The 18,528-nt window shown below is 44.2% G+C and overlaps 1 long non-coding RNA gene across 1 annotated transcript; it reads left to right on the plus strand.

The window, feature by feature from the left end:
- The first annotated feature begins 1,821 nt into the window (after positions 1–1,821).
- On the plus strand, positions 1,822–3,908 carry LOC144165825 (uncharacterized). Its single transcript, XR_013321530.1, has 4 exons — positions 1,822–1,932; positions 3,092–3,260; positions 3,456–3,601; positions 3,688–3,908. It is a non-coding gene; the product is annotated as an uncharacterized LOC144165825 (long non-coding RNA).
- Positions 3,909–18,528: the final 14,620 nt, after the last annotated feature.

The following is an 18,528-nucleotide window of genomic DNA, read 5'->3' on the forward strand; positions in this document are numbered from 1 at the left end:
CGGCAGTGAAGTATGCACTCTTTCATGCATCAACTGGAACAATGAACCGCATATATATTAGGTGCTTCTTGACCCAAGATTCACGTGCGCGTTTAATATACACGCGCACACCGCACATAAAATTTAATGAACTTCGCCGACATCTATGATACTGCCTTGCAGCAGTTAACTTTCATTATACGGCTAAGCTGCAGTTTTAGTGATGTCCTTTGACAGAAAACGAAATCCCACTTTTTTGTCAACGCCGTACAAAGCATTAAAAATGTCGAGAGGAGAATATCTTAGGCAAAAGAAGAAATTGCAGGAACCCATTTCCAGGTGTTCTGCGGCACCCAAACCGCTTCGTGAACATCGTATTTTTCTAATTTGAGGCGTCAAGTACAAAATTACCAGTGACTTCAATTTGAGAAGGACTAAACGTCTTCCCTTTCCCCATATGCCGTTCGGGCAAAGCCATAGCTGCTATAGCGCTGAAGAATTCGTGGTGCTTTTGTGAACATCTTCATTACGAAATACTTGTTGAGGCCATTACATTTTATGCATTTGGTTTACAAAGCGTCGCAGAAACGGCAGTTTTTGTTCAACACTCAGTCATCATCTCGCTGTGGTGTAGTACGCGCTCAATGGTACTTAGTGCACGTTACTTATGTTGTGATGGGGTACATACATAATGGTAACCGACTGCGTCACATTTTACACCACACACATCATGCTACGAATGCAGTTATATGCTTAGTAGTTAGTTTTTGTATTTTGTCTCGTCCCGGCTAGTAATTTTCACAAGCAAAAACGCAAGCCTCTTTGCAGGAGGAGAATGACACAAAACCCGGAGAACTAAATCTACCCCGCGGCTTCTGCCTTACATTCTATATATTTATACTGAAATGGCATTCTTATTTCAAATTATGCATTGCAGTATCGCGAAAATTCGCAGTGTTACCCTAATGTTGTTACTTGCCGTAGTAATTCAAGTTCACCGAATGACCTGCCTTCTCCTGCTGGTCCCCCCTGCACTATTGGTGTTCATGAAGAAAAACTGCTGGAAAACGGGCAGATGTATTATTACTCGCTAATTAGCGAGTAATCACACTGGATTCACTATGCGGTAGTAGTTATCTATAACGTGGGTATCAAAGAGTGTCGCAGTATATATAATTGGTATTGGAAAGACTTGTCAAGTGAACGCAGTCAATAAAGAAGCGTCGTTTTGTTTTCACTGCAAAGAAAGAAATAAAGCTGTCATCAAAGTTTATGCACACATACCGCACGCGCTCACGGACCGCGGAGAGAAACAACTTTAGCCCAACTAACGTGTTAAATTGGCTAATATCTGAGCTCTTTGTTCCAGCCTCAGTGCAGCGTAGACGTCCGCTTAAAGGCCTACTCCCATTTTCCGAAGCAAAAATATAAGCGATCAAGGGTGCCGAGTTTGTGATCTCTTCCGCGGACTGGTCACTGGCCACGGCGGCGTGCATCGCCAAAGGCACGGAGGAAGAAAAAGTTGGCCGAAACGATTACGAAACGACCGCCACTTCAATGCGGCATGCCGTGCGCATGCGTTGACAGCATACAGGAAAGAATACAAGGCAGCGCCGCTTGCGTTGATGCATGGTATAGTGGGACGGCAACGGGTACAACGACGATGAGGGAAAAACGGGACTGCGTGAACACTTCTAACGACAGCAGCGCCCCTACGTCTCAACGTTTACTGAAGCTAGTTTTTGTTCGTCCGCATGCAGCGCCACCAGTAGCCTTCTGTAGCGTTTTTCTCGATTGCTCGCGTTATGCGCCTGATGTACTAAATGAACTGTCGGTCAGACTGGCGGGAACGGTTACCAGTTTGGTTGTGGCGTGAAACTGCGGATTTCTTCATGTCCTCGGGCTGTATTTACTGTTCGACGAAGTGAAGTTTTTCCGGGAGGCGCAAAAAAGGTCAGTGCTGCTTATTTATGTTCTGGTAACGGTTGTTATTCATTGACTTGTTCATCACTGCGTCCGATAAACGTGCCGCTCTGCTTCCTGTTCGAAGCGAGAAACGTTTGCGGCCGTTATTTTAATTAAAAGCTTGTGTGTTTGTGGGTCGGAGTCGGCTTGACATTTCTAACTGCGTACGTTAGCTAGTGCTAGTTAGAAAGTGGCTGGTGCGCGCATTTCTCGAGTCTGCATATCCCCTTACGGTGTGGTGTTGCTTAGTTGTATATTGACGGTTGCTGTACCTGTCAGCGGTACTGAATCTTCTCGGGTTAGTCGCACGCTATTGTCTCACGCGCACACACTGCACAACATGTTTGTCGGAGCGTCTGTCTTTAGACTTATCGGTATTTTCAAACTTCCTTGTTAATTGCGTTGTGTTGGTCTTCTGAGAGCCATAAATTTACTGTGCTAATCACGCTATTTCGCCTAAAGTTGATGTGCGTTCAAGGCGTTGGCGGCAGCACTGCTTACGTTTATCTATGCTGTGTGTGTAGTTGTTCCTTGTTTCTTCCAATGCCTTCGATGAATTTAGATGGTCTATTTACACTAGTCAACGTTAGTTGGCTCCCTGACGTGTAGTGAAATGCACGGGAAAGTGGTTGTCTGAGCAGTAGCGTAGTAACAAAACGTTCCTTTTGTGGAGGGGAAGGCAGGTGGAAACACGCAGAAAGTGTGGTGCCGTTTCTATGCTGTCAATGTCAGTGGTAACCTGAGACCTCAGAATAATTACCCATAAAACTCACGTGTGGACTGTTAGAAGTTGTAACGTCACAAAGTAAGTTTAAAAATAATCCATTCCTGCCATTTTATGCTATCAATGTCAGTGGCAGCTCGAGAGTTGGAATAATTTTCAAAACGCTCGGGTGCAAAGTTGTTGCATCATGATGTGCAGCAAACATTAATCCATTTCTATTCTACTTTGAACGTAGAAATTATACTGCAAAAGCAGATTGCTACATTCTGTATTCATACTCAATGACCTGTTCAGAAAGAGTATATGGCTGACTGTGGAGACATTTGGCCCTCCACTGATAGGTTGTGACAAACGTTTTTGTTCCTCTGCAAAAAAAAAAAAATGAAAACAAATTATTTCTTTTCTTTACATGCTCCTGCGAAGTCATGACTGTGGCATTCACTGGCTGAAGATATCTTTGGCATGCTGAAGGGTCGTCGGGGAGAGTGTGGCGGATTATGAATGCTCTGTGGAGCTCATAAGCCACAAAAGAGTACTTTTTGAGTTGTGCATATTGTGCAGATATTCACCAGTTCGCATAGACCAAGGACAGGTGAGCTTAAAGTATATTCAAATATTTTCATATCTCAAATTGTTTAGCAAGGAAAGATTACCAGGGCTTCCGCTGTAAAAAAGACATTATACTTTCGTGGAACGAATCAGACATTGTTCAATATTTTTTCGTGCTCCCTGGGTAAAGCGAGGCATAAATTTATTATCTGATATTTTTGTACTGTTTATTTTCTAGGCAATAGGGCGAAGATAGACCTAGAACAGTGGTACAAGGAATGCATATGGCCATTTTATTTGTATTTGGACCCCTTCTTGGAAGTGTATCATCAGAAGGCGACACATTAAAGCTCTTGCACGGGATGAAATCATTGCATTCTACAAGTAAGTACGCACTGCCATTTTTGGGTCTTTCATGGCGCGTTTTTAGGTAGTTTCTTTATAACTAATGGTTTGAAACTTCTTTTCAGTGACAGCTTGGCCTGTGGCTCAAGGTGACAGTCGGAGCTTTTCGGAACACGTTAGTGAAACTTTCCTGGAAGTGCACTTTGAGACGGCCCTGGCAGAAACACCCGGGTCTTAATTTTGGTTGGGTTAGCTGGCATTTTGTTTTTGCGAGACTCAATTTCTGGGTCTGTTCGTCCTAATAAAATCTCAGTGTTAAGAAGTTATCGTGAACGCCAATATTGGCCATTGTGTTCACATTCCGCCTATTACGGATGCTCCAACAGTGGCCAAAAAAAAAAAAACACTATTTTGTATTTTAGTATTGTAAATATTTAGCTTTTACACCTTGAGAGTTGTGATTTGCCAGCACCACGGACACGCCCAACGTGGTTGCTGCTACAACAATACGGTGGCAACTGACAATTTAAACTTCCCGCTGTTAATACGCCAGTAGCACCAATAATACTCCCAAATACAGGCGTGAGTAATGCTTGCATTGGATTTTGACAGGTGGTTAAATAAGGGGTAATTTTTTTAAAGGGAATTGTTTAGAGCGCAGAAAGTTAGGTCTGCAAGAAAATGTGCTATAGTTGCGATTTATAAGAAAATTGTGCAACAGCCTAGTTCAGCATTAGTCAGCTGAACTTCTGCCTCATACCACTACGAACCATGGAGGTAATACATATCGAGAGGGAAATATTTCAGGGGAAACAAATTCCAAAAAAAATGTTTGCCACAGTGCGATATTTATGATTTCCTATGATTGGCCATTTATTTCTTTGTGGTAGAAACATCGTTTAGCTGTAAGTTATAATAAGCCAGTTTCACTACAGCATTCTAGGGAGCACATTATACAGTACAGAGAACATTTTTTGCAGAGAGAAGGTGTGCAAAATATAATGACGAAAGGTGATTATAGTAATTATTATTTGATTAATAAACGAAACCTTTCAAAGATAAAAAAAAACCTTATATTCAGGATACCGAGGCAGCAAAGTTGGATACCTTCCAGAATCACGGCAATTTCATTGATTGTCTGTGGTGATATTGTTTAGCGCACTTTCACCTTTAGCAGCACTCCCAGAAAAAACCCAAGAAATCACTGATTTTAAATCAATTACTGTGTTATGAAAGGGACTAAGCAACTCACTCATTTAAAGCAACCATGTAACAAAATTTTCTTGTTTCCTTGAAGGTACATGAGGTGAGCAGTCAGTCTTCTCGAGGCCCGGTTATTCTGAGAAAGGGACTGGCGGCATCAATTTTGCCCGCAAGAAACACATCAGGGATTCGCCGCCTGCATTGTCACTTCAGGATGTGGTCATCCTCTTCGCCGTATATGTCATATTTTTCATCGTGTCATCACGTTCATATGGTTGTGTGCCTTTGGAGAGTTCTTGGGACTTTTGCAGGAAGTTCTTGGAAAGCATGAGAAGTTTGACAGTGGCCTGGTGTCATTTAAGTTGGAATCTCTGTTGAAATACTTGAAGTGTTCAGCTCCACTTGGGATTTTAAATTATTGGTAAAGGGTAAAGTATCTCTTGAAAGGCATGAAGGAGGTCAGATGAAAGGCATGAAGGGGGTGAAATCAGATGAAGAGGTTTAAGTTACTGGCACATGCAAGTTTCATGTCAGCTGAACACTGAAGTCGTGCCTTATTTTTCAGCATTGGCACAATGCGCTGGCTGCCTTTGAATCTATAGTGGGTGTTAATGTAGTTCATTGCACCTCATTGTAACGTCCTTATTATTCAAGTGTAGCTCATGAGATTTTTTTTTCATGGCAGTGCTACTGCTGATGCAAAAGTGACAGTGATTATTTACGCAGATGGCTTCCGCCTTCATTGATAAATTTTAGTACAGGATATGAGCTGACACCCATGACCGAGAAGAATTTAAAATGTGCGCATTTGGCTTGAACAAGTTTTCTTCTTTGAACAAAGCTGCATTTCTTGTTTGGCAGAAGCAGGGCTTTGGTCACAATTACACTGATAGCAAGACGGGAGAGTTTTTATAGCACGCAACTGTGAGTTTCACCTAAGGTAAAACGTTGAGGCTGGAAAAAATGCTTTCAAGTCTGCTTTGTAAAACTGGTCACCTGTATGATTCAACGCTGGCTTGTTTGCTTCTTACGGATGTCTGACTTGTTCCCGCTTGAATTGATGACGTATATAATTAGTCTGCTTGTTAAATTTTAATATGTGTAACATGCTTCCAGCTACCTGGTTTGCAAAATTATATAAGATTCACGCTGGCTTTTGTGAGATTTCTTGGGATAAATTATTTTAAACAACTACAAATTGTTTGGGCAAGTAACGTGCCTTATGTCAGGCCTTTTCAGGACGCTCATAAAGTCTATTTTGCCTACAAATAGCTTGATGTTCCACTTACATCTGGTGTCAGGAAACTACTATCTTTAATAATGATGTTTTAATGGTGGCATACTGCCACATGTGACCTCTCGTGTCAAAATGTTTTATCGTTAATCTTGGCTCGAGCGTTGTTTTCCTAAACTCTTGCACTGCACTGTTGTAGGTTTGTGATAATACAACCGTGTATGGCTTGTTTTTAGGCCTTTCCCTACAATTTAATAGCAAACTGCATTTTCCCAAACAGTTATGCGTAAACATAGTATGGCAAGCGCAATGAGTCATTCCGCCTTTGAATTACCTTGGTTTATCTGTTAAGACAGCATATTTGATGCTCACTGTTGTATAATGTCTGTGTCAGTGCCGCGGTAGACGCACACGTCTATTTATTTGTGAAGCAGTTGCCCCTAATACCGTCTTTATTAACCATGTTTTTGAGTAAAGGTGAATATGTGAAAATGCCACTTGGAGCCTAGTGTTATCGTTATGGTATTTATTCCTTGTACGTTGGTCATTTTCTGTGCAATTTAAAATAGACAGCTATTCAAATCTGAAATGTATGCATACTAACACCCAATAAAGTTGTATAGTATATTGAAAAGCAGTGTATGAGTCATAATAGTTGGTTTAGTGCGTATTTTAATGCAAGTATATTGTTTCTTTTACATGCAGCTGAAAGTCAGAAGATGATTCGGCGGGTGAAGCCAAAGACTGTGTGCCGCTCTAGGTGCCTCAGACCAACTTTTATATAGAACTGTGCTCCGATAGGCAACTGTTGGGAACTGTCAGGGACCCCACTGCTGCGGTGGTTTCTCCTTTCCAATTGTTGGTATCACTGCGGGTCATATATCAAGGCTGTGTTAAAATGGTGCTTGCGGTTTCCTGCTGATACCAATGCATCCGCCAGCCTGGCATATGACCTCGGTGTATACCGACAGGAAAGCAGAAATATTGGAAAAGTGGAGTCCCATAGACAGCTTCCCAATGCCTATAGGAACACTGTTTTATATAAACAGCTGGCCTGAAGGTACCTGGAACGGCGCACCGGATAAATTCCATAATCATTTTACATGGATCAATGTTCCAGTAACTTAAAATACCCTTTTATTTGGAACAGTGATCCGCATACTTTTATTTGGAACACCGATCCACATAATTTAGTTGCAAAAATATGTGGGGAACTGTTCCACTTAATTTTCAGGATATGTGGAACACGGTTCCAAATATATAACTGGAACTTTTTTGCAAAAAAGTTCCAGTTACTAAGTGGATCTTACGTGGAACCAGATTAAGAGTGTAGGTTACGAGGCACACCGCAGTGGAGAGCGACGGATTAATTTCGACCAGATGGTAATCTTCAACGTGCACCAAACTGTCGGCACACGGGTGTTTTTGCTTTTAGCCTCCATCAGAAAAGCAGCCTCGAAAGGGTGTCCTTGGGATCAGCACCACAACTCCTTGGTCACTCAGCTGCTATGATGTAACAGCAAAACTTGCGGTCGGCGCTCTTCGGCCTGTATCGTAAGTTGAAAAATCGGTGCGCACTCTGACGGATCGGGGTGGTAGGCGAGCAACGTGTCGAGGGAAGAAGTGTTACTGCAAAGCATTATATTTCTTGCCACCCCTTCCCCCCCGTATTCATTCCGCTATAGCCGGTTTACTCGGCGCCCCTTCTATGCTCCTCAACACCAACGCCGACCCCTTTTCACAACCGTTGTACCCGTCGCCACCGCCGCTGTCGCTTTCAAAAGTTGCGCATATGGCTGATAACGGCGGTAGCGCCTTTACCAGATGATTGCGGATTACTACGTAGCCGCTGCTGCCGAATGTTTCTTCACCGTTGTTTCCAGAAATGCCACCTCGTGTAGCCGTTGCGAATACGTCCCTTGGCCGTACGTCGACTTTCAGCCACCCAATCGACACCTGCTGTCATGCGCATTTAGCTCAGAGACCTTATTTCGTCCCCCCTTTAAAGATTGATTTGATTGATTAATGTAGGGTTTTAACACGCCGACGCAGCGCAGGCGATGAGGCGCGCCGTAGTGGAGGGCTACGGATTAATTTTGACCACCTGGAGATCTTTAACGTGCGCCGAAATCTCGTACACACGGGCATTTTGGCTTTTCGCCTCCATCAGAAAAGCGGCCACCGCGGCCGGGAATCGAACCCGCGACCTCGTGCTCAGCAACGCAACGCCTGAGCGACTGAGCCTTCGCGGCGGGTCCCCTTCCAAAAGGCGCGCAACTGACGAGCAAGAGAACGACTTGCTCCAATACGACATCATTCGGCCCTCTAACCGCCTGTGGGCGTCGCCCCGGTCGTCGCCCCGCCGACAGCCTAGTGGTCATCGCAGTAGACGCGTATTCTGGAGGTCGTCGGTTCGGATCTCACCCGGCGGGCATGTTTCTCTCCACTTTGTTTCTTTCTTTAAAACATCTGTACGTGTTTCAACGATAATAAATGAACTACCACATTCTCCCCTTTCCTTTCCTTTGCTTTCACTGCCTAAGCCTATTTCTGTATTAATTGAACGAGTCCCCATTTTCCATTCTGGTCCGCTATATATGCATAGCGAGGGACTCGGTTATGGCATTCTTAGTGCTATAGGTAGCTTAAGAGGGTTCAACCCTAGTCGAGCAGTCTCGACATGTCCTAGGTGCTCTAGTCACGGCACGGGGGTTAAAAGGAGGACCCCTGAGCCCCTAGGAGTCGCCTATTACGCCCACTGCACAGCAAAGGCCTCTCCCATTCTCCCATTGATCTCCAATCATCCCGGTCCTGTGCTAACTGCGACTAACTTATCCCCGCAAACGTTTTGATATCATCTGCCCATCTAACCTGCAGCCGCAACTACCACGCATGCCTTCTCTAGGGATACACTCTGTTACTCTTCATGACCAACTGTTATCTTGCTGTCGCATTGCATGCCCTGCCCACACCTATTTCTTCTTCTTAATTTCTATTAAAGCAGTCCAATTTCTTAATTTCCACCCCGCACCTTCACCACTTGAGAGACAGAGTTTCGCAAGAAGGCCTTCATTCGGTCGCCGAGCCTGCAGACCCTCATCCGCAGTAGAAGCGAGGGGATGATGATGCTCATTTACAGATGACAATGACGATGGATGCATGGATATGACTGACTGGGAAACACCCCTTGGTGTCGACAGTGCAGGCGATGATGGTGATGTTGCGTTCGGGCATAATGTCCGGCAATAACGTCACTATGCTCACAGTATCTATATGTCCTTAACACGGGTTTGTTTCCTGACCCACTTCGCTCTGTCCTTGTCACTTAATGTTGCACCTATCATCTACCGTCGCATTGCTCGCTCAGTCGTCCTCAGTTTAGGTTGAACCCTTTTAGTGACCTTCCTAGTTTCTGCACCGTAGGTGAGTACCGGTAATATGCAGCTGCCATACACTTTCTTCTTCAGGGACAATTGTAGGCTGCCATTCATTGTCTGAGAATGCCTACCGAATGCAGTTCATCCCATTCTTATCCTTCTAATTATCTCTGACTGATGGTTCGGATACGGGGTCACCACTTGGCCTAAGTAGCTTGATTCGCTTACAACTTCCACTGCCTCGCCACCTGTCTCAAACCGCTGTGGTCTCCCGAGCTTATTGAGCCGTACTTTAGTTTTGGCATATTAATTTTCGGACCGAAGGTACTACTCCACTTGTCCAGTGCGGCAAGCATCCTTTGCAATTACTCCCTCGAGTTGCGTCGCAAGGCAATGTCATCAGCAAATCTGAAGTTACTGAAATATTCTCCATTAACCCTTAGCCCCTCCTGTTCCCAATCAAATGCTCTGAATACCTCTTGTAAACGTTCTGTGAATAACATTGGAGTGGTGGGGTGGGAATACATATTTATGTATATTCATAACAAAGTATGCCTGGACATCTATTCAGAAACAAGAAAAGCGCCCACGGGAAAAAAGAAAGAAAGAAATACTGTTATTTACGTTTCGCCCTCGGGACCGGCCTTCGTCACTTCGTCAGATAATCTGTCCTTGACCGGACCTCGGCCCCGACACGTAAAAAAAAACGTTTATATATATATATATATATATATATATATATATATATATATATATATATATATATATATATATATATATATATATATATATATATATATATAGTTACGAGCAAAGGTTTTTGGCTATAAGATAACTGTACGATAGAGAACTCACATTGAAAAGAATAACAATATTTATTCTAAAGTTCCAACCGGGGGCCGGTCTTTTTCAAAGATACAAATAGTGCAGATCAGTTGGGTTTAAATACATTTCAGTTGTAGGCAGGGCAAGAAGATATGCCAAGCAAAACGTATGCTCTACGCGACACAAAAGCATACGAAGCCGAAGAACGCAAGGGGCGGGGGAAAAAAGGGGGCGTTCGTGTGGTGCCGGGGAACAGAGGAAAGAGGGGGCGCGATCAAGACAGGCGAGGCGATAGGATAACAGGAAAGCGTTGCATGGCACTGAATTCACCACGGGAAAGCAAGAAAGTGATGGACTAAGGAGGGGCTCGTTTCCTGCTCGTTTCTTGACCTGCTTCCGGCGGCAGGTGCGTGGTACGGCAATCTACAGCTATTTTTTTTTAAACATTGCTGCCACATGTAGGTATCAGGGTTCGGGAGTTTCAAAAATACAAAACTATTCAAAGAACCAGAGGAAATTGACGGGTTACGAGAAAAGGGTGGGAGAGCCCAGAGTTAATTACGGACGCCTAGAGCAAGCGTTAACACACACAAAAAAAAGGAAGGAAGCAGGAGGGAGATTGAGACAAGGGAGGGGGTTTTTTAGCGGGAGAGGTGCGGGAACCACAGCGGGGGAATGCGGGGATGAAAGAAGTTGAAGAAGGCCACAAAAAATGCGTTGCGTCACATGAAGTGAAATTGGGAAACGCTTTCCTGCGTAAAACATGACAGCCGTCCATGAGGCGGACGCAGTAAGGCAACGTCATGCAATGCAAGGACAATAAAATGCAAAGTAACGCTAATTTAAGCTACATCACATAAATGTGTGTGTGTGTGTGTGTGTGTGTGCGTGCGCGCGTGTGTGTGCGCGTGTGCGTGTGCGTAAGCGTGTGCGTGCGGGCGTGCGTGCGTGCGTGTGTGCGTGTGCATGCGCGTGCGTGTGTGTGTTTGTGTGTGTGCGCGTGTACGCACGCGTGTGTGTGTGTGTGTGCGTGCGTCCGTGCGTGTGTGTGTGTGTCCGTGCGTGTGTGTGCTCGTGCGTGCGTGCGTGCGCGTGCGTGTGTGTGTGTGTGCGCGAGTGCGTGTGTGTGTGTCTGCCGTGTGCGCGCGTGCGTGCGTGCGTGCGTGTGTCTGTGTGTGTGTGTGTGTACGTGCGTGCGTGTGTGTGTGTGGGTGTGTGAATGCGTGCGTGTGCGTGTGTGGGTGCGCGTCCGTGCGTGTGTGCGTGCAGGCGCGCGCGTGTGTGTATGTGTTGTGTGTGTGTGTTTGTGTGTGTGTGTGTTTGTGTGGGTGTGTGTGTGTGTGTGTGTGTGTGTGTGTGTGTGTGTGTGTGTGTGTGTGTGTGAACGCTTGCACTAGGCGTCCGTAATTAACTCTGTGCTCTCCCACCCTTTCTCCTAACCACCTGCCGCGGTGGCTCAGTGGCTAAGGCGTTGCGCTGCTGAGCACGAGGTCGCGCGTTCGATTCCCGGCCGCGGCGGCCGCTTTTCTGATGGCGGCGGAAAGCAAAAACGCCCGTGTGTGCGAGATTTGGGCGCACGATAAAGATCCCCAGATGATCAAAATTAATCCGGAGCCCTCCACTACGGCGCGCCTCGTCGCCGGCGTTGCGTCGGCGCGTTAAACCCTACAACCAATCAATCAATCAATCAATCAATCAATCAATCAATCAATCAATCAATCAATCAATCAATCAATCAATCAATCAATCAATCAATCAATCAATCAATCTTTCTCTTAACCAGTCAATTCCCTGTCAAGAAACGTGCAGGAAACGAGCCCCTCTTTGGTCCCGCACTTTATTGATTTCCAGCGGTGACTTCAGTGCCATGCAGCGCTTTTCTGCTATCCTATAGCCTCGCCTGTCTTGATTACGCCCCCTTTCCCCTCTGTTCCCCGGCAACACTCCAACGCCTCCCCCCATTTCTAGGGCATCGTATGCTTCTGTGTAGCGCAGTGCCTACGTTTTGCTTGATACATCTTCAGCCCCGCCCACAACTGAAGCGTATTTAAACCCAACTGATCTGCACTATTGGTAGCATTGAAAAAGACCGGCCCCCGGTCGAAACGGTAGACTTAATATTAAGTTTTGCAATTTCACCTCTCTATTACACAGTTAACTTTATAGCCAGGAACGTTTGTCTCCTAACTATATATATATATATATATATATATATATATATATATATAAGAGAAGAAAAACTTCGAACAAGGTAAAAGCACGATTGTGGTCTACGTTTCAGCAAAGAGAACAAAGCAAGTTTTCTTAGCTGAAACGTAGGCCACAATTGTGGTTTTACCTTGTTCGAAGTTTTTCTTCTCTTGTGTTCTCTACCATCTTCAAAGTTCTACTACTCCCTATATATATATATATATATATATATATATATATATATATATATATATATATATATATATATATATATAGTATAAGTAAGGAGTCGGATTACTGTCATGTAACTTTACTCTGATGAAGGCGAGTCCCGTTGCCGCTACGTAAGTAATCCTTGTTTGTTATTGTTCTTGCTGTGTATCCGACTCTTTATTTATACTATTTCTGCCCGCTTTGTGAGTTTATCTTTCTCTAGATTTATATATATATATATATATATATATATATATATATATATATATAGAGAGAGAGAGAGAGAGAGAGAGAGAGAGAGATGGATGGATGGATGGATGGATGGATGGATGGATGGATGGATGGATGGATGGATGGATGGATGGATGGATGGATGGACGGACGGATGGATGGACGGACGGACGGACGGACGGATGGATGAATGGATGGATGGATGGACGGATGGATGGATGGATGGATGGATGGATAGATGGATGGATGGATGGATGGATGGGTGGGTGGGTGGGTGGGTGGGTGGGTGGGTGGGTGGTCGGATGGATGGGTGGATGGGTGGAGAGAGAGAGGGAGAGACAAATTGCCGCTGAAATTATATGCAGCAACGCTAAGGATATTTACCAGTAGCATCCACTGCCCTTTCCGAGTATTTTTAGATCCGTATGTAGCTGTTATCAATTCTCCTTTATGTGATCCAACAGGACACCGGTACTATTGCGCGGACAAGTGCAAAAACGTTTCTGGTTAAAACTTTTGTCCAACCTCACGCAAACATCGGAGATCAGTTTCAGTGCAGGCTAATGTTGCCCCGCCAAGTGTTCTGACGATACATGTACAATATGTCAGAATTAAGAATGAATAGTTCTGTGCAAAAATAAACGTACTGTAGTCACGGCCATCATGACATTTCAGTAATCATCGCTGTTTTTTTTGTGCATATGTGTGTGTATGACGGCATGTCAGTGTGTTGTTGCGTGTGATCGCGTGTGCGTGTGCGTGTGGCCGTGCGTGCGTTTGTGCGTGCGTGCGTGTGTGTGCATGTGTGTGTGTGTGCGTGTGCGTGTATGTGTGTGTGTGTGTGTGTGTGTGTGTTTTCGTACGTGCTTCCTTTTGCACCTGAGTTCGTGTGGGTTTGTGAGCATGCGCGTCACTGACAAGGGAGCAACCAAGGGAAGCAAGTGGATGAGCAAATTCCCCCAACAATTAGCTAGCCCATTCGTCACCTAATTGGTTTATTTGCTTGGGAGGAGTCAGGGGTAATAGAAAATTGTGCAAACACATGTATGCAGACGGTGAGCCTAATTTCTGTAGCTTTAGCATTCCATATTATATTTATTTATTTATTTATTTATTTTATTTAGAGATACTGCCAATCTCATGAGAGATCATAGCAGGTGGGCAAGAAAAAAGTACATTGAAGTGTAAAAAATGCGTCACAGAATGTGATAGTCAGTACTAAATGCATAGCAATGCAGCGCGCAATGTATAATAACAGAGCGGTTTCAGTGATCATGGTGTGCATATTACTCGCATTAATACACTCTGACATCACTAAAAGCAAACTCACACAGTTTCAGGTCTGAAAAGGTATACATTTGGTTGATCCTTTCAACAAAACATACAGGCATAAAAGCAATCGAACTGTAAAAGACTCAGAGTAACACATACAAACAGACGATGACGACAGTTTATAATACGGGTAGCGCCAGATGGTTAGAGCTAACAAAATTAAAGTTGCACCATTTGCGTGTCCAAAAGTTTTAAAAATGTTGTCATTGAAGGGTATATCATCACATGATGGAAGACAGCCCACGACGACGCTTAAGAATTAGACATCCATACGACATAATAAAAGAAGCCCTCGCGTAACAGTAAAGAGAATCAACCCGGTACGGCCGCTAACGTTCTTTGTCTGATGAGGTGAGAGACGCAGTGCTAACGCACTCTTTGTCCGCTTTCGCTATCAGATGAGCCTGCCACATCTCTTGCATTAGCTGATTTGTGTGGTAAGCTAAAATTGCGCCCTTATGTAGCAGGGGCTTGCAACCGTGCGGCTTGCAGTGTGACGCAAGCCATCCCTCTGTGTTGTTCTTTAGATTATTGCTGTGCTCACGCAGGCATTCATTAAGGCGCCACCAAGTTTGGCCTATGTATACATTTCCCCACATTCTAACGGGAGGCTATACACAACGACTTCTGCGGGAGCTACAGAGTGGTTTTTAGCTGTTTCTTGCACATCGGTTTAGTAGGAAGGCTAGGGTCTATCAATCTGTAAAGCCTGCCCAATTTGGAAGGAGTAGAAACAACAATCCTTCGCTTCGACCACCCTGTTGTGTTTTTCAAATTGTGGGGAAGTTTGTGTACATAGGATACAACCGATTTTTTTGCTTTTCAATGGGCGTTGCCTTGGTCTCCCCATTGGCACCTTTTTTCATCTCCTTGAGCGATGCTTTGGCTACCGGACAAACAACAGTTTGGGGTACCCGGCCTGAGAAAGGCGCGCATCTTGATTGCCAAAGTTCTGGTTTATTAAATGGGAAAATATTTACTTAAGGCATTCCTAGAACATAATTTCATGATCCCCCTTTTCACAAAATTTGAATGCAGAGAGTAGTAGGGCAGGAGTGGCTTGTTTGCTCGAGGTTCACAGCGCCAGCAGACATGTTTATTTTTACATCAATGATAGACACATACATACATACATACACATATATATATAAACTGGATGGACACATAGCCAGGAAGTTCATACGTTAAATCAAGCGGTGCCTAACTTTTAATGAAATATTTAATTATGCGGTTTTAACGCGCAGACGCTACACAGGCGATGAGGGCCGCCGTAGTGGAGGTCTGCGGAATAATTTTGACCGCCTGGAGATCCAGCCTAACTTTTGTTAGCACATTAAAAACCTCGTAGACAAACGTAATCGTCGACAAAAATCGTCGACAAACTTAAAGATCTTAACAACCGAAGTACCTTCAAAAGATGAGGAAATGACATTTCCGAGTCTTGAAAGTCACAGGTAGTCAATCTTACTATTGTCTATCCCTTCAGCTCGACCGCTAAGGTTTAGGGCATTACAACGTTTTTCCCCTCAAGTTTTACAGCGGACCCGCATACTTCTTGTGACGTTATGAAATTGTATTCTTGACTTGTGGCGTGACGTGGTATTTCCTGTGACGTGGTCAAACTGTATTATGACGGCGGCCGGTGTTGATGCATATATATGTGTATTCGTCTGCTAATAAAACTGTTGGAAGTTACCACTTTGTGTGTGTCGACTCGCTTGTCCCTGTTGTCCTAGCGCTTCAATTCGTTGTCAGCAGAATTTCCTACCCTATAGCAGAGTATACAGCCTGGGTTCCCCAAAAAATACATAATCCTTTGCTTCACAGCGGGTCAAAGGGGCAACGCAGCAGATTTCACATTGGCAACCTTGACAACAAAACAAATGTCAAGATGATTTTTTGCTGACCATGAGGAGCACGTTTGCTCTCCGGCAAGTCAACACTGACACGGAATTTTTCTTTCTTGTGTAGGTCCGGTCCAAGTCACGTTTTTTCTCAAATCATAGTTTCGAGCAATTCATCTGAGGGCTCTCTAAAACAAATTTAGACGGCGCAGCCTATAGACACCTTGCACAAAAACGCAAACAGCTAGGTGGAAGCAGGCACGCAAGCTTGAAACGAAAGAAGCAGCCCACGAGCGAAAAGAAAACAGGAAATATAGCACGGAACACAAAGAGCAATTAAGGAAAGGCAGCCACTCAGCGGCTTTGCAGCCGAAATCCTGCGCCCAGGGATATCCAAAGCCTGGAGCACAATGAAACGCTCGCGACTCCCCGAGCGCTAATCCGTGTAACAAACCAACAACTTTCGTTTGAGCTCAGGAGAAGTCACATGCTATAAGAAGCATGTTCCGGGTGTTGCTCCTGTGATCCTGCACTAAGAGCTTTTGAAACTTTTTGCTCGAACCACTTTGTTTCCCGCCAAAGCGTTTTTTAGTGTGAGGTGCCGCGATCATTTCTTTAGTTATTTCTATTTTTGCTTATAATAAATTTAACCCCATTTCTTTTTTTCTCATTTTCTTGCCACCATCATGTTCCAGCTCCAAGAATAACAAGCAAAACTGGAGTAGATTAATTTCTCTTGGTGCTCTTTCCCGCTTTCTCCTTCGTTGTTCTCTACCATGCACTGGAAACGGGTTCCTTTTCTTCTAAGCTCAAATAAATTGTTATTTTTTGCACGCTCACAAACACCGTCATTCATAGTTCTTATTGCTGCAGTGTTGCACTTTTTTGCGCTACTTGCCAAACAATAACCAGAAAGTCACGGATTAAAGGCGGCATTTTTCCAAATTTTACAAAACGTCTTAGCAATGAGCATTGCAGCAGACGCAAAATCAAATGCTAGTGTTTGTGATTCCTATGACAAACCGATATGGATAAGTTTTTGATGCTTACATCAGAAGAATAAAGCTGACAAAAAGTACTGTTCGGAAAATTGAGCTCATTTTTGTCAGAGGCCAGCATAATTTCTATGTAGTCCTTCGCAAAATAAAAAGTTTTGGCGGATAGGTAAGGAAAGCAATGCTATCACAAACGACATATCTATAGGCAGAATAGGAATCATATGTATATATATATCTATATATATATATATATATATATATATATATCAGTGTGTCGAACCGAAAAAATACGGGTTCGGTTACGGTTCGGGTTCAGGTAAATTTATTTTGTTCCGGTTCAGTTCCGGTTCAACTAATTCTATCCAAGAACCGGTTCGCGAACCGGTTCGGAGTGTTGAACCGGTTCGTGAACCGGTTCAGAACTGAATTATTAGCAAGGCGTGAAAAATCAGTTTTGTATACTTTAAATTCATCAAAACTGAAGTACTTTTTTTCTTCACTCGAACTAGTGGTTTTTTGAAAATGAGCTGCAATACTACTGTCAAATTTGAAAATATTGGCCAGGTGTAACAGAAAATGTACCAGCCTCTTTTTCACCACCCCTACTGTCATCCTAGAGACTACACAAAGCCGCCGCCAAGAGACATGAGTGTGTTATTTATTGGTGCCCCTTTCTTCGTTTTATTGTACTGCTTAGATGCTAATAATGACTTAAGACATATCCCATTTTGCTTGAATTACTTTCTTGTTACGTCACTGCTGATGCTGGGTGGCAGAAAATTTGAAAGTTTTTTCGGTGTTTCTCACCACTTCTTGTAAAAACAACTTCCTTAACGAGTCACCAAAGGCAGATCTTTCAAATAAGGCAAGGTAGGGCTTTGTTTTCATGGTCCATTTAGGATCCTTGGCCAAGCATGTAAGATGACGCGGCGGAAAAATATCGCCGACCAGGGGCTGCGGCCCCTTCGTTATCGGGCTTACTGCGACAATCAAGAGCGAATGCTGCCTGCAAAACAATCAACAAAGAAAACTTCCACGTAAAGCGCGCAAACACACGCCCGCGCACACAACACGGCGTTTTATTCGCCTGTGAAGAGCAGCTTTACCTGTACAAGAGGCTACCAAAGACGCTAGTGGAAATCAGCGAAACCAAACGTACAGTGCTCAACGCTGGGCACACCTGTCAATTCGAAAGAACACAGTCTCTAGAATTTCGAATAGACACGTATCTTCGCTTACCTCACCCGCCGCGGTGGCTCAGTGGCTAAGACGTCGTGCTGCTAAGCCTCAAAAACGCGGTTTCCATTCCCGGCCGTGGCGGCCGGTTTTCTGATGGAGGCGAAAAGCGAAAACGCCCGTGTGTTCGAGGTTTCGGCGCTCGCTAAAGATCCCCAGGTGTTCAAAATTCATCCGGAGCCTTCCACTGGGCCGCGCCTCATCACCTGTGTATCGTCGGCGCGTTAAACCTCATAATCAATCAATGTTCTCTTTCCCCGTGCAGTACGTTTAAGAATCTTAT

The sequence above is a fragment of the Haemaphysalis longicornis genome, unplaced genomic scaffold (genome assembly GCF_048455015.1).
Source record: "Haemaphysalis longicornis isolate Haplotype H1 unplaced genomic scaffold, Haemaphysalis longicornis Haplotype H1 scaffold_1, whole genome shotgun sequence".
NCBI classification, from domain to species: domain Eukaryota; kingdom Metazoa; phylum Arthropoda; class Arachnida; order Ixodida; family Ixodidae; genus Haemaphysalis; species Haemaphysalis longicornis.